This window comes from Elephantulus edwardii, unplaced genomic scaffold, assembly GCF_000299155.1.
Source record: "Elephantulus edwardii isolate Elephantulus edwardi_28Jun2011 unplaced genomic scaffold, EleEdw1.0 scaffold00356, whole genome shotgun sequence".
In the NCBI taxonomy this organism is placed as follows: domain Eukaryota; kingdom Metazoa; phylum Chordata; class Mammalia; order Macroscelidea; family Macroscelididae; genus Elephantulus; species Elephantulus edwardii.
Window position 1 is genome coordinate 802,907 of NW_006400106.1, and position 8,739 is coordinate 811,645.

Sequence of the window (8,739 nt, forward strand, 5' to 3'; positions counted from 1 at the left end):
AATTCCCCTTGTATTGTTGCACACATGATTTCCATTCCTTTCAGATTGTCCTTCCTTTCACCCATTCCAGTACAGTGTTCATTTTCCATCCATTCTCTTCCCACTCATCCCTCAAGTAAAAGGAAATTATTGACAATGTCAATCTTTCCCCCATTTATCATGATCTCAGTGTTGGTTCAGTTGTGGGAATATTTTGTCTTTTTTATGTTGAAGGGTAGCCCTTACTGAGGGCTCTAGAGTTTGTGCTTCTTCATAAATACTTAGTTTTCTTCATTTTCATCAAGCAAGGTTGTGTGATCTGCCTAATATAGACTGTTAAAGAGACTTGCTTCAATCCCACTACCATATTCTTCTCCATGTCATCCAGTTTCTTAGATTATTTGCTTAGCATACAGATTGAATACGGAGAAAGGAACCAACCCTGACACACACCTTTCCTTATTTTAAATCATGTAGTATCCCCTTGTTCTGTTTGAACCATTACTTGTTGGTCCATTGTATGAGTTTCCCATGAGCATAATTAAGTGTTCTAGAATTCCTGTTATCCTCAATGTTATCCATAATGTATTATTATCTACACAATTTAACACTTTTCCATCATCAAGAAAATAGAGTAAACACATATCTGGTATTCTCACTTTCAGCCAATATCCATGTCATCCATAATATTCCCTTGTCTTATGCTCTTTTGTGAATTCCACTAGAATCTCTCCATTTCCTGTATATGAACTGCTCCAGCCATTTTTTAATATCATCAGCAAAATTATATTTGTATTTGATGTCAATGATATTATTTAATAATTATGAATCTCTTCTAGTCAATTGGCCTGGTCTTCCAAATTTCTTGGCATGGACTAGTGAACAAGTTTAGGGCTACATCTATTTGCTGAAGCACCTCAACTGATATTCCTTCAATTCATAAAAGCTTATTTTTTTTATCAAAGCCTTGTTTTTTTTTCTATAATTATATTTTATTAATTTTCATAAACATTTACAGAGATTTTGGGCTTCCACTCATTCATTGTTGCACTATTCTCTCTACCCTCCTCCCAGTTTGTTCTTGTCCAGATGCCACAGTGCTTGTCAAAGCCAGTTCTGATTAATCTTCTTTGTCAGTGTATCCTTTGCCATTCCCTATCACTCCTCCCTGAGAGAGACTTCACCCTGAGTCATAAGGAAAAGGGGACGGCGTATTCTCTTAGCTACTTCCTACTGAAAAGGGACGTTGTGGGTTTCAGGGTGAAGATCAAAGCCTTGTTTTTTGTCAGTGCCTTCAGAACGGCTGAGATTTTCTCCTGTGGGACCATAGGTTCTTGATCATGTGCTACTTCTTAAAACTGTTCATTGTAGATAAATTCTTTTTGGTACAGTTCCTCTGTGTATTCCTTTCATCTTTTTTTTTTTTAAGCCTTTTGTATCTTTCAATATTTTACCCATAGAATCTTTCAGTTGTTGATTGCCGTTGAGTTGAGCACGTCTTAAACCGACCCTATAAAAAAAAACACACCCATCCAAAACAAAAAACAACCCAAAACCACTTGAAGCCTTTCTATAACTATCAGCATTTTTCAAAGTTCATAGGGTTTCCAGAGGAATGTTGTTTAGGAAGTGGATGCCACTCCTGCTTCCAAATCTTTCAGCAATGCACCTTAGATTTTGTCTTCAATTCTTTTAGATTACAAAATGCCAAGCATGTTCTTCCTTCTGATTTTTTAACTACATATTTTTGCACATTTCATATATTATAATGCTTGACCTTATCTTCTCAAACTGTGCTTTGAAATCTTTCATTCTGCTCTCATTTTCCATCACTTCTTACTTTCAGTTTAATTCTTTATGTTTACGAGCTCTGTGGACAGGCTGTGTAGGTATGGAGAAAGAATACAAGCCTGAGGTACAACTTTCTTAATTTTAAACCAGGCTATGTTCTTTGGTTTCTTCACACAGCGACTTGTTTGTCTAGATTTCTTATGAGCACAATTAAGTGTTCTTGGATTCTCAGTGTTCTCAATGTTAGTCACAGTATAGTATAATCCACATAGTCAAATGCCTTTGTATGGTCAATAAAACACAGACTTTCTTTTGGTTTTCTCTGCTTTCACACAGGGTACATCTGACATAAGCAACAATATCTGTGGTACCACAATCTCTTCTTTTTTAAATTTTATTTAATTATTTTTGTGTGTGTACAGTCAAATCGGATCTGACTGGTACAGGAGGAGGTTGCCCCTCTTTCTCCAGCAGAGCATCTGGTGGATTCGAACCACGTACCTCTGGGGATTGCAGAGAGGAAGACCCTTGATGAGATGAATTTTGATTCAGTGACTGGGGGAATGGGCGTAGGTGTGTCAGAGATGGTGAGATTGGCACAGGATAGGGCAGAGCTTAAGGCTGTTGTCCATAGGGTTGCTATGAGTTGCAGGCGACTCAACAGCACATAACAACAACAACAACAACAACAACACCACCACCACATGTGGAATATAATAAAAATTGAATTTTGGCTCTCATGGACTGTTTAAATTTTCTTCCGTTTCAGTTTGAATGTGCATATGTGCAATTCATAGTCTGCCCCACAACCAATTATTGACTTTGTTTTGACTGATGATGTTGAGCTTCACCATTGCCTCTTACTGCAGAAGTAGTCAATTTTATTCTTGTGAACTCTTTCAGATGAGGTCCTTGTGTACAGCTGTCATTAGTTTTTTAAAAAATTGTCATTGTTATGCACACCCATGTGTATTGCAGCTTTGTTAGCAATAGCAAAGAGCTTAAAACAACCCAAGTGCCCATCAACAAACGAATGGATAGAGAAAATCTTCTATATTCACACAATGGAATAATATGCGGTATTGAAAAACAAAAACCTCATGAAATATTATGCAAAATGGATGACCCTGAAGGACATTATGCTGAGTGAAATATCTCAGTCACAAAAGGACAAATATTGCATAGGGCCACTGTTGTAAAACGGGACTGACATCAGGGTTGAGAGACAACAGAAAAGGAGGGGAGAAATGATGTATATTGCATTGAAACAGATGAGGGAGAGAACTATTTAAAAGGGATGTATGAATGGGTATTCTTGTTATTACAGAAGTCCAGAGTGAAGGCTGCATAGTGGAGTGGACTTGGGGAGGAGGGATTGCATAACAATGAGTTTTTATTTCTTTTCAAGAAGAGTGAATTGGGGGGAAGGGGGAGGTATGGAGAAAAGTGCAACAATGAATGATTGGAAACCCTAAATCTCTGTGAACTTTCATAAAAATTAATTTTAAAAAAGTTTGAAAAAAAATTGTTGTTGTTGTGGTTATATGCCGTCAAGTTGCCTGTGCCTCATAGCAACTTTATGTACAACAGCTCTGAAGTCTACCCTGTCCTGAGCCAGTCTCACTGACTCCGACACACTTAACCCCATTACCCCAGTTACCATATCAATCCATCTCATCTGAGGTCTTCCTCATCTGCACTGTCCCTTCACTCTTCCAAGCGTGATGTCCTTCCGTAAAGACTTGTCCCATCTGGCCACATGCCCAAAGTATGTGAGACGGAGCTTCAAAATCCTAGCCCTCTCCAAGTGGCTGTCCTTGGTATGTTCAAGACTCTTTTCCGTACTCGCTTCGGCAGCACATATACTAAAATTGGAACGGTACAGAGAAGATTAGCATGGCCCCTGCGCAAGGATGACACGCAAATTCGTGAAGCGTTCCACATTTTCGACCCTGAAATTAGCCAGTCTGTAACGAAGGCTAACTCCTTTCACCTACAAATTTCGTCTTTGGATACAAAGCTAAGTGGATAGTCCTTACAGAGGGCTTGTTTTAAAAGAGGCAGGGAAAAGAAAAGAAAAAAAAAAAGACTCTTTTCCAGTATCATAACTCAAAGGCATTAGTCCCTCTGCCATCCTTAGTCATTGTGCAGCTCTCTAAAATGGTGTCATGTGACCTCTGACCTCATTTGTCACCAAAGCCTTTTTCATCTTCTGTCTCACTTTTGCATCCCCATCATCAGTTCTTATTAATCCAACATGCTTGATTTTATGTTTGATCAGTTTCAGAATTTCCTCCTCAGTCATTGCTGTTGAATAGTAACCAACTCATAGCTAATTCTCCATTGGGTTTCTGAGGTTGCAAATGGCAGTGGGAGGAAATTGCTCATCTTTTTTGCACTGAGCAGCTGGTGGATTATAACTGCCTTTGGATCAGCACTGCGACTCTCTGCTATGCAACATTAGACTGCACAACATTACTATAAAACAGTACTATTCTAGTTCAAAGAGATTATACTTTCCATAATGGAAAAACCAAGTAAACAGAGCCAGCTCTTTATGTACACTGCCTTAATAGTGCCCTTTTATTATTATTATTATTTTTGTGTGAGTGTACCGTCAAATCCCATCAGACTGGTACAGGAGGAGACAGCCCCTTCTTCCCCGGCAGAGCATCTGGTGGATTCGAACCATGAGCCTCTGGGATTGTAGTTGCAGCTCCTTGCCACTAGGCCACCAGAGCTCCCCCTAATAGTGCCCTTAAGTCTTAAAAACCTGTCTTCTACTCTCTGACCCCTTCTTTCTCTTCTTATTGGAATAAATCTTCTATAAGACAGCTAGGGAGCTCTGGTGGCCCAATGGTAAGGAGCTGTGTGTGCTGGCAACGTGAAGGTTGGTGGTCTGGATACACAAGCTGCTCTGTGTGAGAAAGATGGGCAGTCTCCTCCCACGTGATTTACCGAGTTTCTAAATCTGCTGGAGAGTCAGCTATGACTTAGCTCTGACTCATTACAAGGTACTTGAGCTAAAATTTTTATACTGCAAAAAAAATTTATCACAAATGAAAAAATCACTGACCCAGAGGGCTAAAACTCTATATTCCCCTTACTCAATTATTTGTCACCTTCCATAGAACTGATATTTAACATCATTTTCAGTCAAGTATTATACAATAACATATACTGCTGCTTTTTTTTTTGCTGCTTTTTTTTTTTTTAAGTTACACCAATCAAGTAAATTCCTTTAAGTTCTTTTACTGCAGTGAGACACCCTGGAAAAAAGGCAAACTGATTTTCATCACTATTTTCTTTTGAATCACAAATGGTATGACCTTGGGGATATTCCTTAATCCCTCCTTGTCTATTGACTTCTACAAGGCTGTAGGCAGAATGAGAGGGATACATTTGATGAATGAAGGAGCTGACCCATGGTGGTCAATGAATGGCAGTTAATATCCTTGTGGTTAAAAACTGTTGAGTCAGGACTTTGGAGCTGACTCACAGCTGACCCTCCAGCAGTTTCAGAGGCAGTAAATCACAGAGGAGACTGCCTATCTTTCTCCACAGGGCAGCTGGTAGATTTTAACCCAGTGCCTTTGAGGTGACAACACAACTCGTTATCACTAGGCCCCCAGAGTTCGCTCATAAAATTTCCTTAATATTATTTTTACAGCCTAGATTATACTTTTTTTGATTTAATAGTTTCACATCTTCAATGTTACTTTCTCTACATTATTATCTATTTCAAGTCTAAAAACCTTTGGAGACAGGTTGTTACGCTTTCACTTCAAGATGACAAACAGAAAGATGACACAAGATGACATTGTGTTGAAGTAAGTTGTTTTAGACAAAGTGGGTGCTCTGGTGACACTGCATTACCGTGATGGGAAGATGAGCAATCTCTTCCACCGAAGATTTACAGCCTTGGAAACCTGGTCGCGGGTCACTGTGAGTGAGGTTTTTGTTTGGTTTTGTTTAGCAGAACGGAGTTGGAATCTGCTCTACGGTAGTGACAAGGTAAATAGTCATCTTTTGGATTGCTATTTAATTGAAGAAGCACACAACATTTACTAAGATCAGCAGAGGGCATAATCCTGGGATGGCCTCTCATACTTTTGCAAGTGTGAAGAATCTGAGAAGGTCAGAGAGGATGAGGGGGAGCACAAACATGATTTTGTAGGTAAACAACCAGACAGGACAATAATAAACTCAGGACAGACTGAAAGAGCAAAGGAAAAAAAAAGTAGCTCATAGAAGTAACTTTCTTAAATATCTTTGGCTTTCATGATGTCTCAGGACTCATCTAAAATGCCAAAATTGCTTTATGTTATGTCCAAGGTAATCCATAGAAAGGGCAAAGGAGAGGAATTTTCTAGTTTTTCCACTTTACTGGAATCATTTCAGCTTTTTGATTGGTAAAATTGGTAAAAAAAAAGCTACCTCTCAAGGCTGTTATTACAATTAAGACAAATACCCAGAAACCCAGTACAGATAAAGGAGTGTATTTCAGTGCTGACACACTACTTGCTTTGAATTAGACCAGTCTGTGGTTGTTTCTGAGATCATTTGATTGCACGTGATTATGTGGCTAAGAGCCTAAAGGCTGAGCTCTTAATTCACTGTGCCAGACAATGATTATTTGAAAAATACAGAAATTTCAGAAACTGCTCAGAATCATCCAAAGATGTGGACACGATGAATATTTTCACCCCACGGAGGGCTACTAGCATTAATTTAAAAAGAAAACGGGTGGGTGGGTGGAATTCACATCGCACAGTAGTAGTAGTAGTTCTTCTCCCTAACATTTCCAAAATACGGACAGCATTAGCGAATTTTGTTTTGGAAGAGCCAGGGAATTCGGGACCACTCTGCTCGCCCCATCTCTTGTCGCACAGTCCCTAGTGCATCAAAGCCCCGGGTGACTTCTGCCAACCGCCAGTCTAGATGGAAGAAACATCTACTGAGTGGTCTTCGAGCACCAGGGCCGCCCCTGACTTTCTCGCACCAGCAGTTTTCCAAACAAATTAGGGCTGGATGGGAGTGTCTTCTAGGCTATGCAAATCGATCCTCCTACCTTGTCCGGAAGCCACCCGCCGCCTTCCCTGGCCCTCCCTCCACAGTGATTTTCCTGTCCCGGATGCCCGGCGAGGGCGCTCGGTCGGTGTCCCGCCGGCCCAAAAGGTAGGGGCTGGGCACAAATGTTTTGCAGTCTCCAGGGTTGGGAAGCCCATCATCTTCTCGACGCATTACACCGTCCTCCGAGAATTTGGGGCGCCGCAGCCACAGCGTGTGTGGCTGCAGCTTCTGAGCAGGAGGAGCCTCCGCGAGCTCTACCGGCGCTGGGCGCCAAGGGCTGCGCGCGGGCTAGCGGGAGCCCGCGGTCCCGGGCGGCGTCGTGCCCTCCCGGCTCCGGTCTGGGGTATACGAGTCGTGCCGCCGTGGCCCCAGATCCACGCCACCCTCCCCCAATTTCCGCCAGCCCGGGCTGCGGAGGCCCAATGCGGCGAGCGCCGCGGGAGAAGCAGCCGCTGCTGGCGAGGGCGGACCGCGCGCGGGCGGGAGAGCAGCGGGCTTGGTGCGCAGAAGGGCGGCCGGGACCGGCCGCGGACCCAGGACGCCTCTGCGTCTTCACGCTTGGGCCTCAGAGGGTAATTCTGCCCGCACTAATTAGCGGAGGCTTTGCATTGCAAGGATGGCGATTTGGGGCTCTCCTCCTGGCCTGAGAGGGTCCGAGGCGGCCTGGAGTCTGTGCCTTTAGAGCCTCTGGGGCTATGGGATGGCGGGTGCGGAGGGGCTACAGGACGCTGGCTGCCCACCGCACACCCGTGCAGCCTCGGGGAACGTCCTCTAGGCTCGGCTCCCTGCGGCGTCCTGGGTTTAGGAGGCACAGGGCAGGGGCGCGAGGGCTGCGTCTGGGGGTCCTGGAGCAACAGGGAGGGCCAGAGGGGGTCAGGGAGCCCCAGCGGGCAGGGGGCGGGAAAGCCCCCCAGAGACGGCACTGGGATCCTCTCTAAGCAAAAAGGAGGTGGTGAGCTCGAGATACCGAGGGGCTTGTCTGCTGCAAGCTCGCTATTGTTTTCTTCTGGCAGCGTCTGTATGCAAGAGGGAGAGTGTTAGGAAATGTTCTCGCCTTTTTACTGTAGAAAGTTTCCTGAGCACCCCTTCTTCCCGCCACCGTAGAACTAGACCTAACAAAACAAGCACCGAGGCAGTTTGGGGGGAAATGAAGTAGGTGTCAGTGAGAAATGGGCCGTGTGTAGGTTGCCATTAGTTTTCAAGATTAACAAAACGAAAACAAAAAACCAAAAACCCCCCCCAAACCCAAACGCGTTCTGCAGCTGCTGGCTCTGGGGCTCCTCTGCAACCTCAATTCCATTCCTGCTATTTTAGTGTGAAAGAATATCTGTCTCTAAAAAGCAAAGTCCAAAACCGAACCCAGAGCACTGTCTCCAAGGCTCTTCAGTAGAGAGTACAGCGATGGCAGTGGTTGCTGTTCAAAGTTAATGTTTAAAAATAGTTTGTGAGAGGTTTTGTTTTCAGGTGTTAGGTGCGGTGGAGGCTGCTCCGACTCATAGCAACCCAATGTACAACAGAATGATGAAGCGCTGTCAGCTGTCCAACAGCATGAAACCCTGCCCGGTCCTGCGCCGTCCCCACAATCCTTGTTGTGCTCAGTGAAGCCTACTGTTGCATTCAGTGGCTATGTCAGTCCATTTTATTGGGGATCTTCCTCTCCTTTCTTGACACTCTACTTTTACAAACCGGAGGTCCTTTTTCAAGGACTAGCCCCTCCTGGCAACATGCTGCAAGGATGTCAAACCAAGTTTTCCCACTCACCTTGCTTCTAAGGAGCGTTCTATTCTGGCTGCACTCCTTCCAAAACAGATTTATTCTTTCTGGCAGCCCTTGGTGTGGTTAGTGTTGGTGGCATGACTTCTTACACCTTCTTCCCCCCGCCCCATCTTTAGTCAT

General features: G+C 43.6%; 1 pseudogene; it reads left to right on the forward strand.

Moving 5' to 3' along the window:
* The window catches only part of LOC102853317, a 45,572-nt pseudogene extending 38,082 nt beyond the window's left edge, over window positions 1-7,490 (forward strand).
* The last annotated feature ends 1,249 nt before the right edge of the window (window positions 7,491-8,739 follow it).